The sequence below is a fragment of the Gorilla gorilla genome, chromosome 17, assembly GCF_029281585.2.
Source record: "Gorilla gorilla gorilla isolate KB3781 chromosome 17, NHGRI_mGorGor1-v2.1_pri, whole genome shotgun sequence".
NCBI classification, from domain to species: Eukaryota; Metazoa; Chordata; class Mammalia; order Primates; family Hominidae; genus Gorilla; species Gorilla gorilla.
In genome coordinates this window covers 91,155,546-91,175,007 of record NC_073241.2, presented here as the reverse complement: position 1 = coordinate 91,175,007, position 19,462 = coordinate 91,155,546, and the positions used below count along the sequence as shown (strand labels likewise).

The window sequence follows — 19,462 nt, the reverse complement described above, 5'->3', positions numbered from 1 at the left end:
CCAGGCTCCCCTTCCCTGTTCTTCCCTGGGCTGGTGCAGAGTCCAGGATCTCCACGGGCTATTGGTTTGTGCTGGAGATTCTGCATCCCTATGGATCATTCTCCAGTGTTTTGAGACCTCTGTGGGCTGTGTCCTGGCTCTCCTGCCCTCTGGCTTCATGTTGGGTTAGGCCACTGGCAGGAAACTGAAGGACAAGATGGAGAATTCTGAGTACTTTCCTCCTCCCTGCCCTAGCCCCTTGTCCCCATCTGTACATCAGCTCCTGCCGGGCAGGCCTCTTCCATGGCTCCAAACTTTCACTGCTTCTGGTGACAGCTGCTGTCTTGCCCCCCTCCACCCTGAGGTCAGTAGGGGCTTTCCACAGGTGCTGGTCTCTGGGGGCCTTGTAGGACCCTTAACCCTGTGTAGACCTACATACAGTTCCTTCCGAAGCCTCTCTGCAAATACTACTTAGGAAGGTAACTGTTAGGCTGAGGCCACGTACAGTCTGGGGGGCTGTGTGTAGTAAGTATACGGATGTTGCTTGCTATTCTGTTACTGACTTCTGGTTTTATCTGGGGGAAGGTGATGGTAGCAGGGTGGTATTGATTTTTTTTTTCTTTGACTATATTTGACATATAAACCTAGAGCTTCTCTTTGAGGCTATGGAATCATTCAAAAAATGTGGCATAATTACTAATGGTTAGAAAAATTGTGGAAGCACTGATATCTTGCAAAAATATTGAGAAAGCTAGAAAACTTTAGCTGTTGTGGTGGGTCAGAGAGAGAGGGAGAGGGAGAGGGAGAGGGAGAAGGAGAGGGAGAGACAGGGCAGAGTTAGTAAGAGTCCGCTCTTCCTGCTACCTCATAGGGTTTTAGTTAGCTGATGTGAGAGGAGCCCAGAGGCGCTTTTGAAATCAGGTGTCTACTGTGTGCCAGGCACAGTTCTAGATGCTGGGAATGCAGCCCCAAATGAAACACACAGCGGGGCTTATGTTCTGGGGAGATAGCAGGTGACTCCAAGTAAAATCAGATGGGTAGATTACATAAGGTGTTAGAAGAAGATCTGCATCTGGAGAAAAATAATCACACGAAGGGAGGCGTGAGTGTGGTGAGAGCTTGCAATGTGTAAAAAGGCAGTCAAGGAAGACCTTCTGAAGAAAGTGATATTTGAGCTCAGACTTGAAGGAGGTGAAAAGGAAAAATACATCAGCATTTGAGAGAAGAGATTCCAAGCAGAGAGAAGAGTAGGTGTGAAGGCCAGGCCATTGACTGAAGGGGAAGACTGTGGGTAGAGCAGGTTTGGGAAGTGGATGGGAGGGAGACCGGGAATTCCATTTTGGAAATCTTAGCTTTGAGACGCCTATGAGAAACCCGAGGAATGATCTCAAACGCATGACTATTGTCAGTGTTTAGTAGTTTTCAGTTTCAAATTGTATCACCATTGGTGGCTTGCTTTCTCTGAGGTGTGTTTTAAGAAAAATAAATGTTTACACCATGGTTTTGGTAGTGATTTTGAGAGTAAGCCTAGGGGCAGAATATGCAATGCCTATATTTTCGCTTGATTCAAAAACCACCTCTGCATAGTTAACAGATTCAAGGACACTTGCGGGAATTTTTTCTGAGTTGAGAGAATTTTGCCACTGTTTGACCAGCTCTGACTATAACAATACCAAACCTTTTTTTTAGAGCAGAGCTATGTTTTATGGCATTATGCAATGAAAGTTTCAAGTCGCCCACAAAAGCAGACCCCATGCAAACAGAAATAGCACATTTCTCAAAGCCCCAATTTGCTTGTATGTTAAAGCTTGCTGCCCTGTTAGATGTATTTTTGCTTTTAAATGTTACTCTGGTACCTCTTTTTTTGTGTTTTTCTCTCCACTTCTTGCTTGTTATTTATTTCTGAAAGTTCTGCTTTCTTGGTGGCAATGTCACAGTTGCTCTGAATAGTGAGGTGAGACTGTAAGTATGGGGGAGGAGTACCGGTGTTTGCTGAGCAGCTACTATGTGCACTACTGGGCTGGATACCTTGCTACTTACCCCCATTTAATCCTCATAACAATATTTTGATGGAGGTGTGATTGTCCCTGAGTTACAGATGAAGAAGCAGATACTCAGTAAGGTTAACTTGCATAAGGCTACATTATTAATTGGTGACAAAAGTTGAGACTCAAATCCAGACTAGTGGATTTCCAAGCTCTGGAGTCTCCATAGCTCAAGCAAAGCTTTCTCTGCAGGCAGTTTAGTGCTTCTAGATATCAGTGAATTGCATTGCATTGTCTGGCTTTGTTCCTAATGAAGGTGAGGAGAGCAGTATTAATAATTCTATGTCTGGTGCTTCTTTCCTAAATGTTTCTATGAATTTCCCAGAATGTACAGAATACCTTTCTGGTGCCAGGTGTTTTCCCAGTGTTGAGTTGGTGGCAGCAAGTACTCATAGAGCTTACACCCTAGCAAATATTTAGTAAGGAATCACTCAGGAGAAGAGTGTTGCGGGGAAAGGAAGGAGTAGGTGCTCAACGAGTGTGCATCTGTGAGTTGGGGACCACTTTTCCCCTTACCTCAACCTGTAAGACAATGAATTGTCCAGGTCAGGGAGGTAGAGAAGAAACTCTTGGCAGCAGAAGCAACATGAACAGAGGCTCAATGTAGCGATGAGATTGAATGAGATGAGATTGCACAGGCACAGTGGGTAGAGGGAGGTGAGAAGGGGGCCTATTATTTGGTAATAAGAGACTGTTGTACCTTTGAGTTTTTATTACATGACACCATGGAAGCTCCCCAAAGACAGTTTTTTTGGGATTGTTTTTTATTAAAAAAGAAAGAAAAGATTGAGGAAAAGGCAAGAACAAGAGAGAGTGTTTGGGTTGAGAATTATGAAGTGTGTATCTTTGTCCTTTCAGGCTGCTATAATATAATACCATAGACTGGGTGGCTTTTAACAACAGAAATTTATTACTCACAGTTCTGGAGGCTGGGAAGTCCAAGATCAAGGCAGATTTGGTGTCTTGTGAGAGCCCATTTTCTGGTTCATAAAGGGCATCTGCTATGTCCTTAAATGGTGGAACGAGATAAGTGAGCTCCCTTGGACTTATTTTATAAGAGGCACTAACCCCATTCAGGAGGGCTGAGTCCTCATCACCACCCCCCCCACACAAAGCCCCACCTCTTAATACCTTCACATTGGTGATTAGGTTTCAACATATGCATTTTGGGGAGACACAAACATTGAGACTGTAGCAGTGTGCATTGACTACATTTTTGAACAGACTTATGGTCAGGTTCATCAAACAAAAGTGATTCCTGAGAGGAGGGTTTCAATGAGGAGTACTATTATTTGGGCTGCCTCTGCTATGGGAGGTCAGTTCCTTGAAGAATGAAGATTGCAAGTGCATTATAGGGCAGTAATCTATAGCCTTGTTTTGGAGGAAAATTGACTTCACATAAACGCTTCGATGTCCTAAAGTACAAATGTGTCTACCATTTTAAAATGAAACGTCATAAAAACTTTCCAAACCTGCTTTAAGGGAAGCAACTGTTTTGACTATAAATTTCAAACTTCTGCACCTAACTAGGAGAGAGATGTTCTCCCAGCACAAAAGCTTCCAGGTGGCTGAGTCAGTTTGAGCAGCGGCGGCCTGAGTGGTTTGCTCTGCGTGCCCAGCTGGCTGGGGCTGATGTGTGGGCTTGGCGAGAGTTCTGGCACTCTGAGTGGACTTCATTGTTTAATGAGGTTTTATTTGAGATCCCTAGCATTGCTGTTCTTACACAGCACAGCCAAAACTGTCACCTCCACAAGTGAATAAGAAAATCATCTTGGGTGGGTGCAGTGGCTCACGCCTATTATCCCATTGCTTTGGGAGGCTGATGGGGGAGGATAGCTTGAGTCCAGGAGTTTAAGGCTGCAATGAGCTATGATCAGGCCACTGCACTCCAGCCTGGGCAACAGAGTGAGATCCTGTCTGTGAAAACAAACAAAAACCCACCACCCACCAACAAAATACAATCATCTTAACTCAGCCTCTGCACTTGTATAACAATCCTACAGTGGCACCAATGCTTTCAGCCCTCATGTCCACTTATGGCCCTCAGGAGGAACGGAAGGAATAAAATGAATGAAATAGGCTCTTTGTTAGTTGCCCTCTATAAATCGCTAATCACTGGGGCGAGTAGGTGAATAAATGCTTTTTTTTTTTTTTAAAGGCCATTGCGAATATCTAAAGGTCATCAGAGCCTTTTAAAACTAGGTTAAAATGCATTTTGCACCTTCCCTTGATAAATCAAGTTTCATTGCATCTTACTGCCCTCATTAGAGGTACAGGTTTTAAGCACATATAACCTACCGACCCGTGCTATGGTTACACTTATTCTCTCCTAAACCCTAGTCATTGGGTAGACACAAGATGAATAATTTGTTGGCCTGTTTGTGCTAGTGATTTCAAAAAGGAAGCTTAGCTTTTAGATAAAAAAAATGCTACTGTAAATATTCTGCAGTCCTGAACATGTTTCTTACACACAAACAATAATACCAACAAGCACATAAAACCCACCAGAGCCAGTGTGGCTTTTTCCACCAGATCGACGTAATGGATGGTTTTCTTTTGCCAAGGTGAAGGATAGTGGTAAGGTATTGTTTTTATGATTTTCCAATAGTCTGTTACTCATAACTCCTCTCAGGTTTGTTGTGTGAGATTTTATAAAAGATATTTGCTCATGAATTTGACTTTGGCTTTCATACAAAATGATTAGTATCATTTGTGCTCTGTAGAGTTTTAAACTTTGAGCTTTTTAGATTCCTAGATACTATGGGGCCTACCCTCCCCTCCCCTCCCGTCTCCCTCCCTCCTTCCTTCCCTCCCTCCTTCCATTCCTTCCTTCCTTCCTTCCTCTCTTCCTCCCTTCCTCCCTTCCTTCCTTTTCTCTTAATTTCTTTCTTTCTTTCTTTCTTTCTTTCTTTCTTTCTTTCTTTCTTTCTTCCTTCCTTCCTTCCTTCCTTCCTTCCTTCCTTCCTTCCTTCCTTCCTTTCTTTCTTTCTGCCTTTCTCTCTTTCTTTTTTCTTTCTTTCTCTCTCTCTGTCTTTCTTTCTTTCTCTCTCTCTTTTTCTCTCTTTTCTCTCATTCTCCTTATCTGCTTATTATTTATTTATTTTTACTGTGGTAAAATACACATAACATAAAATTGAGCATTTCAATCATTTTTAAGTATACAGTTCAGTGGTGGTAAATACATTCACAGTGTTGTACAACCATAACTTGCATCCATCTTTGTAACTCTTTTCATCTTGTAAAACTTAAACTCTATGTCCATTAAATAATAAGTCCTCCTTCCCCATTCCCTGGCAACCATGATTCTATTAATTCTTTCTGTCTTTATAATTTTGACTACTGTAAGTACCTCATGTAAGTGGAATCACATAGTATTTGTCTTTTTGTGACTGGCTTATTTCACTGAACATAATGTCCTCAAAATTCATCCATGTTGTAACGTGTCAGAATTTCCTGCTGTTTTAAGGCTGAATAATATTCCATTGTATGGCCATACCATATTTTGCTTTGCCATTCATCTGTCTATGGGCATTTGGGTATTTTCCCATGTTTTAGCTATTGTAAATAATGTTGCTATGAACATGGATGTAGAAATATCTCATCGAGACCCTGCTTTCAATTTTTTAGGGTGAATACTCAGAGGTGGAATTGCTGGATGATAGGGTGATTTTATTTTTAATTTTTTGAGGAACTGACATACTGTTTTAAAACAACAGTTATTGCTATAGATTTTTAAACAATAGCCAACAATCCTGAAGAATGTTAATATCTAATTTAGTGATGCCTAAGTTGAGAAACCAGTGAAACTGACTAGAAACACACCATTGACCATAGCCGTTTCTACTGAGAGATGGCTTTTCTGTAGGGTGTGCATGAGTTGAAAAGAAAATAGTTTTCTCAGTCATTCAGCAACAGTTGTTCAGGTGCTCTTGGCACTTACCTGGCATTCTAAAATCCTTCCCACAGAGCAGGTTGTCAAATACCCGGCTAGCTCTGAACTTTAAAATGCAAGACACTCAGAAGGAAAACACATTTAAACCACTTCCATTCTGTAGAGTCAGGTTGCTGTGAATGGAGAGGTTACCAGAACCAGTCATGAAACAGGGTGATATGGTTTGGCTCTGTGTCCCCACCCAAATCTCATCTTGTAGCTCCCATAATTTCCACATGTTGTCAGAGGGACCTGATAGGAGATGATTGAATTATGAGGGCAGGTCTTTCCTGTGCTGTTCTTGTGATAGTGAATGGGTTTCCTGAGATCTGATGGTTTTAAAAATGGGAGTTTCTCTGCACCAGCTCTCCCTTTGCCCGCTGCTGTCCACATAAGATGTGACTTGCTCCTCCTTGCCTTCCACCATGATTGTGAGGCCTCCCCAGCCATGTGGAACTGTGAGTCCATTAAACCTCTTTCTTTTGTAAATTGCCCAGTCTCAGGTGTGTCTTTATCAGCAGCGCGAAAATAGACTAATACACAAGAAGAGACAGAAACTCACTCATGAAGGTGCTCAATAGTCAAGCATTTGACTTTTTGCCATGAAGGAAGAGAGAGGCCAGAGAAGAGTCTCTTGCAGGTCCTAACTTTTGTGAAAACAAGTCTCCAGGGAAACAAAGCCCCTGTGACTACTCGCTTGGGTGTGACAGCTGCCAGCCTTGTTCCAGCAATGACAGCAGCCTCCAGAAGAGAAATGGGCCACTGGGGAATGTGAAAGAATGTGTTTTGCTTTTATGTCTGGTGTGTGGTCAGCTGTCAATTAATAGAACTGTGCTGTGAGTTAGAAAACTAGGCCACAAAGGGGCTTTCAGGAAATGTTTATAATGTGGAATTAATCTGACACTCACTGTGTCGGCTAGAAAATGGAACAATGGCTTGTTCACGACAAATTGTTCAGTAGGAAAAAATGTCATAAGCAGAATTGCTGGTTACGAAAATAAAGTGAATATGATCAACTTGTGGTAAAAATACATGTGAACCCTTAATAAAACTCAGAGCTGAATTTAGTTTTGTGATTTGCTATTAGATTCCTTGTGCTGGCTTTAAAGTGATATCTTTTAGTATAGCCCTGGGGTCAAATGCAACCCACCTCATGTTTTTGTAAATAAAGTTTTATTGGAACACAGTCATGTCCATTTGTTACGTATTGTCAATGGCTGCTTTCTGTTACAGTGGTAGAGTTGAGCAGTTGTAACAGATGCTGTGTGGCACACAAAGCCTAAAATATTACCATCTGTCCCTGTGCAAAGAATGTATTGACCCATGTTCTACAGCCTTGCCACTGAAAGCAGGATTAGTGATTTACTGCCATGTTGGAGATTGAGAAGCACTAGTCTAAGACCAGTTCTTCACTTGCGGTTTCATGGAGACGCTTAAGTGATTGCGCTCCATGAAATTATACGCACAATTCTGTTTTTGTACAAATGTGTATTTTTCTGCATCTCTACCCACTCAGAGGTAGAGGGGTTTGTGAGCCTTATCACTTTCTCAGAATGACTTGTAACCCCCCAAAGTTAAGAATCCCTAGACTAGAAAGAGTGTCCTTGACTCAGTATGGGTTCGTGTCTGAAATGATGGTTGGAAAGATCTTACTCCTCTACACCAAAAATAGATCCAGCTCAAGTTCATTTATTCATTATTCTTAAATAAAGAGTATAAATTTGCAGCACAGCACAGAGGTGGGCTATGTCATTTTGTAACTATTATTAATGGAGAAGGGACTATTTCATGAATATTGGTTCCTTGTGCCTTAATAACTGGTGTCATGTTGCGGGTCTGGGGATATTTATTACATGCCTCTCCCACCTTGATAAAGTGAAAGCTTTCTAATGTCCAGAATTTTAGGCCTTTGTAGTGACTTTTAATGGGAAACTGGAAAACACTGCTAGTTAGCTTGACAGTGTTATTAAACTTCTATCATGTATGGAACCCTGCAGGAATTTCTAAAAAGCAGAAGATGAAATCTGAAATGGACCGAGCCTGACTTCTGATCAGCTTCCCCATGAACTGCTGCTCCATGTGCCCCATGGGTCTTTCTCACCCCATGCCAGCCTCCTGCAGTAGGTGGTAGGAACCAGATAATTTATATGTGGTTTTGTGTTACCCAGGTGGACAGGTGCTTCTGGAGATGGAAGCTGGGAAGAGCAGTCAAGGGAAGAATAACAATGGTGCTTTTAGATAGCTGTGGTTTCACGGGTAGGGAAGGGGAAAAGGCTCTGAAATGCAAAACTAGCTAAAGAGAACAGACCTTGTCACTTCCACAAACCTAGAAAGGTACATGCTACACTGTCTATCCATTAGAGATTAATGTAGGGAAAGATGGACTATTGCTATTAAAAATATACATCCTTTTTGGATTTTTCAATGGGAGAATTCTCTAGAACAAATAGGTCCCTGGGTGCTAGGCCCCCATTCTAGAAGCTGGATTCTGGGAGTTGGAAGGGAATTGTGCAAGGTGCAGGACTAGTTCTCAGGCTCCCTGGGACCCAGGGACTCTGAAAATCCATCTATGAAGCCACAAGCTAGAAGCATATGCACAGAGTATGGCAAGGATGATGCAATCAGATAGAACTAGGAGTTTCCAGACTAAAATGTGAAGAGAAGAAGGACCACTTAGAGACAGAATACCCACCCCACCCCCATCCTCTGCCCTGTACCACAGCCCCTTGGGGTTCTGGGTTATAAAGAAAAGATAGACCAGGATCCTAGGAGATTTTACAGATGTTGAGGCTTGCCTACTTCGTGAGAGCAAGACTTTGGACACTGTGGTCCATTCAGGCTGCTATAGCAAAATCCCATAGACTGGGTGGCTTATAAACAACAGAAACTTATTTCTCACAGTTCTGGGGGCTGGGAAATCCAAGATCAAGGTGCTGGCAGATTCAGTGTCTGGTAAGAGCCCATTTCCTGGTCACACACAGTATTTTCTTGCTGTGTTCTCACATGAGGGAAAGAGCAAATAAGCTCCCTTGGGCCTTTAGGTTACATTTGTTTTCTAGCTGTGCCCATGGGCATGCATGGGAGCAGTGATACCCAATGGCAGTGAGCCCACCTGTTACCCAGGCCTTGGTTTCTAACTGACATTTTTCACTAAAAGGAACCAGGGCTCCCTGGAGAAGTGGCTGAATCTGGGCCTGGGGATGGGGAAATACAAGTTGAGCCTGAAATATTTTTTCCTGTCACAAAGTAAGGCAGTGCTCAAAGAATGATGGGAACATATCAAAAGCACACAGGCACGATCTCGGCCCACTGCAAGCTCTGCCTCCTGGGTTCACGCCATTCTCCTGCCTCCGCCTCCCGAGTAGCTGGGACTACAGGCACCCGCCACTACGCCCAGCAATTTTTTTGTATTTTTAGTAGAGACAGGGTTTCGCTGTGTTAGCCAGGATGATCTCGATCTCCCGACCTTGTGATCCGCCCGCCTCGGCCTCCCAAAGTGCTGGGATTACAGGGGTGAGCCACCGCGCCCAGCCCACAAAATACTTATTAAATGTAAAAAGAGGAGGAGAATCCAAGGAGGGACAGGTGATCAAAGTTACTACAACACAACCACCTGCTAGGATGGAGTGGGAACATTATAGCATTGCTTCTGTAATAGCTCCTCCTCTCCAAAATAAAAGTAAAAACCAAGGTAAACCTGAATCCATTCATGGGAAAACATCACACAAACCCAAACTGAGGGATGTTCTATGAAATATTAATAACTTCTGGAAATCTTTAAAACTGTGAACGTTATGAAAGTCAAGGAAAGACTAGGGACTTTTGAAGATTGAGGAAGACTAAAGGATTATGACAAGTAAATGCAACCTGTTTTCTTAGGTTCTATCCTTTTGCATTATTAGAGGAACACTGGGTGAAATGTGGATGAGATCTGTGGTAGTGTACCAAAGTAGATTTCCTGATTTTAATGACTGTACTGCAGTTATGTAGAAAATACTTGGAGCATATGGGGATAACGGAACCTCAGGCCTGCAGCTTACTATCAGATCATTCAAGGAGGGAAAGTTATTAGTACTTTTTTTTTTTTTTTGGCCACAGAGTGGGATCTGATGAACATTATGTTTACTGAAGTTGTAGAAGATGATGGCCAAGTTCAGCTTGGATTGGAGAAGTGTAAGGAAGGTGAGAGTGAATGGGCAGTTTCTAATATTGTCAGCAGAGAAGCAGGTTCTCCAGGGACAAGGAGGATGAGAGGGCAGGTGGGATGTGCTGTAGCCAGTTTAGGGTCAAGAAGCATCAGCTGACAAAAGGAGGGAGTCAAGGAGTCAAGTCATGAGAAAAGGCTGGGTGAAGACTTTGATAGATCTGAACGTGGAGGTGAAAGCTGGGCCTGCAGTCGCACTTTGAACAGCGGAGGGAGGTGCATCAATCTTTGTTGGCCCTCTAGTGCCATCCTGATAAAAGCAGCTCTTCCTTGTCTTCCTGGCCGTGAATGTTAGTGCTGTCTGGGGACCGTCTGTGGCTATCTATAGATGTTTTGGGACCAAGTTGGAGGATTGCCAGGGACTTCAGAGGAATGATGACTGTTCATTCTAGAAAAGGGGGTTGGTTTAAGCTCACACTGAGGTCCATTTCATTGAATCTTGGTTCTTTGAGATTCATTTCTGCCAATGTTAATGAAAATTTGGGTGGCTGGAAGTGCAGATCCAAAATGGGAGGATGTAAGTATGACTCCTCCGTCTCTGGTTACAGGGCTGATCTCTGGAGTCTTTTGTGATTGCTGCTTTGGTCCCTTGAACACGCCAAAGCAAATGAAAAGCCAAAAGAGGAGTCTGAAATTGAATTAGGATTGTTTGTGTTTCATATTAATTCAATTCACTGAAGGATATGAATGCCTAGTATGTGCTTTGGATGCTGCTGTTTGCAAAGATAATGAACATGTGTTTCTTGCTCTAGAGGAAACAAAGTCTGATGGGGGTGAGAATGGTGAGTGAAAAAGTAATTATAATGCAGCTTGGGAATTGTTTCATAGGGACTGATAAAGGGCTGAGGGTTTGGGAGGGAAAGAGCCTCTACCTTTGTATGTGGGGACGGGAAGCCTTTAAGTCAGAGGAACCATGTGTGTGTTTCTTCAAAGACTGGCACAGAGGTGAGAAATCAGAGGTTGAAGAGTGTGTGGACCCTTGGTGAAGACAGGAGGGCAGGAGATGAGGCCTGGATTTTGTTGGATCCAGATCCCCAGGATCTTGTGGGCTATCCCTGCAAAGTCTGAAGGAAAGAGTGCATTTGGGTGCTGTGAGCCAGGAACTCTGCTAGACGCTTTGTCTGTGCAAAATAGAAATTATATCAAGAACAGCACTAAGTTAGGAAGCGTTATTTTTGTGGATCCTCACACAAGTTGTTTAAAGGGCTATTGGCAGCTTTTCTAGAAGCACAAGAGGCTGGCTATCCCTTTTTTGAGGCTTTCTCCTATCAAGTATCTTAGAAATAAAAGGAACAACTGAGCAAGTGGAATGGAGATCTGTATGAGGGATTTTGTTATATGGGGATGCAGATAAGTCCATAGTAATTAAAAAAATACTTTGAAAAATGTAAAATACACAGAAATGTGGAGAGACTGGTACAAAGTCAGCAGTCTTAACATTTCATCTTATTGGCAGACATCATGACCTTTTACCCTGGAATACTTCCAGTAAATATCTCCTGATAATAAGGACATTCTCTTACATAATCGCACCATTATCACACCTAAGAAATTCACATTAATTCAATATCATCTAATATGCAGTTCATATTTTAAAATGCCTTGTATCACTGTGGACATTTTCCCCACTCAATCCTGGATCTCATTGTGGTTCATGAATTAAATTTGGTTTCCTCATCTCCTTAGTCTCTTAAAATCTAGAACAATCTCTTTGCTTTTTGTTTTCCTTTCCATGACATTGAGAGTTTTGAGGAGCCAGTACTAGTCCTACATGTCTCATGATCCCTGTCATGACTGGATGCAAGACGAACATTTAGGTGTGATACTTCATAAGGGATGTTGCCTTCTTCCCATTGCATCACCTTGGGAAGCATGATGTCAGCTCTTCCATTATTGAGGGTGCTAAAGTTGATCTTTGGTTAAGGTGATATCTGTAAAGATAACTCTCTTTATCATTTAGTAAGCAATCTGTGAGCTGATATTTTGAGACATGTAAATATCCTGTCTTTCAAAGCCTTTAATCCAATGATTTTAGCATCTATTGATGATTTATGCCTAAATTGGTCATTACATTGGAGATGGTAAAATGGTGGCTTTCAAAAAGTTTAGTCAATTGTAATCCCCCCTCTATTCCTGCCTTTCTTTCCCCTTGTTTTTCTGTATGTTTCCCCCTTTGAGTGTTACTATGGAGTCAAGGATTTTTTTTTAAATTCAGTGTCTTATAAAACATTACCATCTGTCTTAGCTAGCTTGGGCTGCCATAACAAAACAACATTGACTGGGTGGGTTGAACAAGCATTTATTTCTCATAGTTCTGCAAGCTGGGAAGTCTAAGATCAAGGTGCTGAACATGGTCAGATTCGGGTGGGAACCTTCTTTCTGGTTTGCAGAGAGCCGCTTTCTTGCTGTATCCTCACTTGGCAGGAGAGAGAGAGGGCGCTGATCTTTTCTTCTTCTTATAAGGGCACTAATCCCATCTTAGGGCCTTACCCTCATGACCTCATCTAAATCTAATTACCTCCTGAAGGCCCTACCTCCAAATGTCATCACATTGGGGATTAGGGTTTCAACATACGAATTTTGGGGGGGACACAGACATTCGGCCTATAGCACTTTTTTTTTTCAATATTCAAATGTTTCCAAATTTGGCTACTCCACTGTGAGCTGGCTCCTGGGGCCTTTTGACATGTCCCCATGTCCCCACGTGATGGCACAAAAGGACATTCCAGGCTCACTTTGTATTTTCCCTGCCCCAGACCTGGAATCAACCATTTCTCCAAAGATGTCAGCTTCTTTTTAGTGAGAAATGCTACTTAGACACCAAGATCTAGGAACTAAGTGTGCTCATTGTTACTAGACTGTCACTGTTTCTAGGCCTTTCAGTTGACAAGGCTTAGAAATTTATGTATTATTTTAAATCATGGGTGTAATCTGATGGTTCCAATTTAAATTCAGTACAACTATGTTCCTTCTCACCTTCTCCCATTCTAAAATTTTTGTCTCTCCTTCCACAGTGAGAAAGCCTTGGCCTTGTTTTCTGACAATATCAATCTAGTTGCTTATTTGTTTTAGCATATGGTCTATACAAACTAGTTTCAGAATTACTACTATACTAGTATCAATACCAATACCAACAACTAACCAACTAGGTAAAGTTCAAGACTGCTTTACAGTTATTATTATTAAAGAATGTACCCCACTAAAGGCATATGGAGTGCTTGTATTCAAAAGGGATTTGAATGTGGTTCTGTTGTTGAGTTGAATCCAGTTTACTTGTTTCTGTTTGTATTTAATTTTAGGGTTTGATTTTGTTTATCCTTTTTAATTTATTATTTTTGATATGTAATATATTTACATGGATCAAAAGTCAAAAATTCAAAAAAGTCATATTGAGGTCGTCTCCCATGCCTTTCCTCTCTGTTCCCACCTGCCTCCTTATTCATGACCCTTTCCCTTAATTGATTTGTCCTTTCTGGGTTTATTTTTGTAAAAATAAACAAATATATATTCTCACTCTTTCACCTTGAAATAAGGTGAACTCTTTCACGTGACAATATAACCTGGCTCCTATTCCAAAGCCATTCATAAACTTCTTTCTCATTCTTGTTTTCCAAACACATACTACTCCATCAGGTGGAGAGACGTAGTCTAGTCAGATTCCTGTGGATAGGAATTTAGATTTTTTTCCTATTGCAAATAATGGTGAAATGAATTACCTTGTAAATATGCTATTTTGTACTGTGGAGCTGTATTTTCACAATGAACACTTACAAATACTTTTGCTGGGTCAAAAGTTAAATCATATGTAGCTTTATTAGATAATGCCACATTTCCCTGCTACCATTTTGTTCTCCCATTTAGCAGTGTGAGAGTGCCTATTTTGGGGCAAATTGTTAGAGCCCTTTTTATTTGGAGTGAGAAATTGTCAGTGACTCTCAACCCTCAATTGACATTGGAATCACCCAGGGAACCTTGCCTTTTTGCAGATCTTTGCAGTGGGACCCTACCCCCAGACACTGATTTATCAGGTTTTCAGTGGACATTATGAAGCATGGATTCAGATTATTTTGTAGAAGTACTAGTTTAACGTCTAAGTTTAGTTACCTACCTAGTAACTCTTTCTTTTAAGTAACTTACCATTCTGTGAGGAGATATAATAAAAGCATACTGATAATGTATTGATCTTACTATACTCATTATTTCTGAATTGCCTGCAAATACTGGTAGCCAGATATGCTTAGTTTTTTTTAAAATGGCCTAATTTCAGTTAGTTTTCACCCCTTCTACAAGCATTTATTGAGCACTTACTGAGTGCCAGTCATTGCCTAGGTACTGCAGAAAGAATACAAGACAGACCAGATCCCTGTCCTTGGGGTCTTCTTTGTAGCCGAGGGAGATGAAGGTAAATAAAGGTCAATAGAGTCCATCAGTTGGCTAGATGCTGGGTGTGTGTGTAGGTGCCTTCCCTTTAAGGAACTCAATTTTCAGTGTGGGAGACTAAAAGGACACAAAATATGATCATTCTAGAAAGGTTCCTAGGAGAACATAGAAGTGGTGTCTAAGCCAGCTGGAGGGGAACGGGAAAGCTTCTTGGAGGAGGTGATAGACATTTGGGCTGAAAGCAATGTGCCTCATCTGTAAGCCATTCTTTCTCTTAGCTTGGGATGCTGTCCTTCTCTTTTTTGGTTCCAGACCAAAAGGACAGCATCCCAAGAGATGAGATAAGAGAAAGAACGGCTTAGAGATGAGAAAGGCACGTTGCTTTTAGAGATGTGCAAGTGACTCAGAGTGGCTGGAGTGTGGGATTCAAGCCAGGACATAACAAAAATAAGATTGGACAACTACCCAGGGGTCACATCTTTTGCTCCAGTGTCTGGTACATAGTAGGTGCTTAATAAAGCATTGGATGGTTGATTGAGTGAATGACAACTTGCTGATTTGTGGAAAAGAGCAGTTTTGCATTAGCTTTTGCTAACCACACATAATTAAAGGAGTTGGTATTCTTAGCGCATCTGATATTTTATCTTGTGGATAAAACTTTTTTTTTAAAGCTCAAATGGCAACCAGATTATGAAAGTAGCTATAATTGAGAGAGGTCACCTGAGGTGATGTATCACCCCATTCTAGATCTATGGACAGAAAGAAAAATCTCTTCAAATTGTTGTCACGATGCTTTTGTGTCTTTATCTGCTTATTATAATCCAGCTTATTATAATCCGTATAGATGGATGACATTTTTAAAATGCATAGTCCCTTTGGCCCTGAGAGCTCTTGTAATGTTTCCCATGAGCTAAAGAAAAACAAACAGACGAGACTAACAGACGGCCCTCGTGTTCAGTTATGTTAGCCCTAGAATCACTTCCTCAGGAAATCGTGTTTGTGTGTGTCTGTGGTTCTGTGGTTTCATTGATATTCCATTAGAGGGAAACGCAGAGGAGTTTCGACAATTAAAGCCATCATTTGAAGGACAGTTCTTGGTAGAAGCTGGAATTGGATTTGCAGCTGTAGCAGTGGGGCATTGTGAATCACCTTAAATTTGGATTCTTTGAGGCTTTGCTACCTCCACCTTCTTTCTAATGTAGGTTAAATTTGACCTTGTTTTATTTTAAGTTACTCAATAACTTGAGAGTATTAGTAGAGAATTATTTTCTGAAATAGACTGGCTGTCTCAATAAACCAGTTTAATCTGATTCTTGCGACCTACATCAGCTAATGGTTTGTGAGAAATCTATCTTCATTTAAATCTGTATTTGTTGTTTTACTCCTAGTATTGCTACATCTTCAGGAAAGGTGTCAGAATATGCATAAAGCAAGGAAATAGTAATTTCCTGTCAGTAGAAGTCAGTGAATTTTAGTAGAGATACAGGCTGAGGAATGGAAGAAAGCACGCTGCCATCCCTTAACTGGCACAGTGACTGAACTAATGTATGCCTTACTGTTTCTTCTGCTTTGACAAACATCTTGAATTAAGCAGATACAGATTTTCCATGTTATAGGTACTTATAAAATGGGAACAGACTAACAAAAGCTATAGCAATATCCCTGTGTGGAGTGAAGGTCATGATATGCCAACTGGCAAGATGTATTATCATCTAATTACTATTTGGTGATTGAAACCATGTTCTTTGTATCTGGCAAGACCTAATAATATGGTGGGCTCTAAACTCAGGGTGGCTTTTAAAATCCTGTCAATTTTATTTGCTGGCCCAGAAGACTCTTGTAATGATTTTCTGCTTATAAAATGCATGCCTGTTAAATCTGGCTGTTTTTTTAATTCACAGGTAGAATTTGGGTAATTAAAAAATATTAACTTATTGATTTTAGATACTTTTCATGACTATCCTGAGAAAGATAAGTTATTGAGAATTTTTTTCACAAAGGAAATGAAAACTGAAACTCAAGAAGTTATTTGTGGATTAAACAGGCTTAATTCTACAGGGTACGCACAGCTATTTGGGAAATATTTTGGTCTTACTGAATTAGGATAGCAGTTTTTACCAAATGAAACTTAATTACTTTAACTAAAATGACTAGCTTAGGACAAATAAATATTTTATATTGTAAAAATAGACATTTTTATTTTTAAAGTAGTTTTAGTTAAGTAGTACATATATACATGTGCACTTAAAACAAAAACAAAAATCCATATACTGTGAATAATAGCAGTACAGACTTTCCTACTTGTGCACATCTGAAATGCTTTAGAATGAATTCACCCCAATCAAAAATATATCCTTTTGTATTGGTAGAAATTACTATTAAGTGTTGATTATTATCGATTAATATGTTTAGTGGCTCTCAACAGTTTACAAATGTGACTTGAATGTTTGACTTCCCCTAAAACTGAATACATTTGATGTTATGAAGGACAATTGCAACGACTCCAACAAAACAAGTTCAAGGCTTAGGAACTGTGTCTCTTAGTTTCAAGAAAATGAATTGGATTTTATTTGGTCTATATGTGTGAGTATGATTACAGATCAAGACACACACCCCTACACACACCCACACTCCCCCCACACATAATACTATATTTATAATATTATTTACATTTTAAATAGGTTGCATAATTTTTTAAAATGTTCTGGAAGTAAATTGTTTCTTTTTGATGACAGGACTTTAAGTTTTTACCATTTGACAGGACACTTTTTAAAATAGAAGTCATTAACATGTAAAATTTTTAATTAAATGAATTATTGCTTTCTATCCGACATAGAAATTGTATTTACAGTGGTTTTTGTTTGTTTGTTTGTTTGTTCTGCTTTGAGGGTAGCTAGTGACAGTAGGAAGTGAGCATTGTGTTCTAAATTGCTTATTTTTTTTATCTTACGTCTTAAATACTTTGCGCATAGTCTTGGTTATAAAAGTGTGAATAATCCATAACCTCACATTTCAGTTCCTGGCTCCTTAAAAAGTTGAATGTTCTTATTATGGATATAATAAGGGAGACAGTAAGAGCAGGATGCATTTTCATCCTGGCGTTATTGAATAAATTAGTGCCCAGTGTGTGCCATCTACTGTGCTGGGCAAGCTTTCATTAGTCTGTAAAATGTGTCCACTTAGAGAGGAGGAAGGAGCTCAAGCTAAATAAGCAGCAAAGGGAAAGATGATGAATCCGAGCATTTCCCCGAGCTGATTCTGTAATCACAGCCCAGGGTTTAGAGTGGGAGGGATTTACAAGACAGGAAGTGGCTGTGGACTAGCGACAGTGGTGATCTGAGGACCTAAGGACCAGCTCCAGCCTGGTGCACAGAACCGCTTCTAAGTACTTAGCTGCAGCTTTTCAGAGATGAGAAGAATTTGAGTGCTGTTAAGGTTTAATCTCTATAAACATAAATATTTGTGATTCATAGTCTCTTCCACATCCTTTGTTTCTTTCTAGAAGGCCTGTTAATGGAAATACCTATTTCTTTATTGTCTAATAGACTTGGTGAAATATAACTTCATATAAATAAAATTAAAGGGTAAAGCTAGTTTCCCAATAGTTGTCTAAATTACACATACAAGTCAGGACTTTGCTAGGTACAAAATGTCAAGATTCAGAGAGTATTGGCCATCTCTGTAACCTTCAGATGCCACTCTCTTCACTGACCTTTGTCACAGTTGTACCCCTCAAAAATGCTTCCTCCATCCAGCTGCCTCACTGAGAAATCAGGGATCTTTTCTATACTCCTCCTTCACTCTCAGCTCTTTGTACTTCCAGCCAATCTCCAAGCCTTCTTCCTCCTCCTTCATCCCTACCTTCATTCCAGCCTTGCCCCTCTTTCCTTTAGTTCAGCCTCTGCCAATTCATATCTCATTCTGCTGCCAGAGTGGCTTAAAAAGAAAAAATAATACACAATTGAATATTACTCAGCCATAAGAAGGAAATTCTGATACATGTTGCAATATGGGTGGACCTTGAAGGCATGCTTAGTGAAATAAGCCAGACAAATATTAGGACAATGGTTGAAGGACAAATAGTGTACAATCCCACTCTTATGAGGTACCTGGAACAGGCAAATTCATAGTGCCAGAAAGGTGACCGGTTAGCAGGGGCTGGGGGCAGGAGAAATGGGGAGCGGTTGTTGAATGAGTATGGAGTTCTGTTTGGGATGATAAAAAAGCTCTGGAAAGGGCCGGGCACTGTGGCTCATGCCTGTAATCCCAGCACTTTGGGAGGACGAGGTGGGTGGATCACTTGAGGTGAGGAGTTCAAGACCAGCCTGGCCAAATACCAAGACACCCCCATCTCTACGAAATATACAAAAAATTAGCCAGACTACGGTGGCGTGTGCCTGTAGTCCCAGCTACCCGGGAGTCTGAGGCAGGAGAATCCCTGGAACCCGTGAAGCGAAGGTTGTAGTGAGCCAAGATCGCACTACTGCACTCCAGCCTGGGCGACAGAGTGAGACTCTGTCTCAAAAAAAAAAAAAAAAAGAAGCGCTCTGGAAATCTGGAAATAGATGGGGACGATGGCTACACATGATGGTGACTTAAAGCCACTGAACTGTACACTTTCAAATGGCTAAAATAGTAAGAATATTAATAGCAATAATAACGCCGTTATAATGGTTACACTTGCCCCCCTGAAGTCTTCACAAGCCCCACAGCCTACAGGACAAAACCCAGATTACAGAATAGGAGGGGACCGGTCTTTCTCTTCCATTCCTCAGATTCTCACTTCTCACAACATAAGAACTTCCGCTTCCAGCTACTCCTGGAGGCTTGGCCTTTCTCAGCACCCCTTGCTTTGGATTGGAAGAGGAGGGGAAAGGTTTGGACCGCATCCTGCTCCTTCTCCCCTCACCTCCTGGTCCTCCC

The 19,462-nt window shown here is 41.0% G+C and overlaps 1 protein-coding gene across 6 annotated transcripts in view; it reads left to right on the top strand.

Moving 5' to 3' along the window:
• Positions 1 to 19,462, top strand: part of RNF152 (ring finger protein 152) — an 86,319-nt gene that overhangs the window by 45,233 nt on the left and 21,624 nt on the right. The window contains exon 1 of one of the 6 annotated variants that reach the window (XM_019014195.4): positions 9,408 to 10,137. The exons of the other annotated variants lie outside the window; for them this stretch is intronic. The gene's annotated coding sequence lies outside the window, so the exon portion shown is untranslated. Of the gene's footprint in view, positions 1 to 9,407; positions 10,138 to 19,462 lie in introns of those variants that run through there. 6 annotated transcript variants of the gene reach the window in all.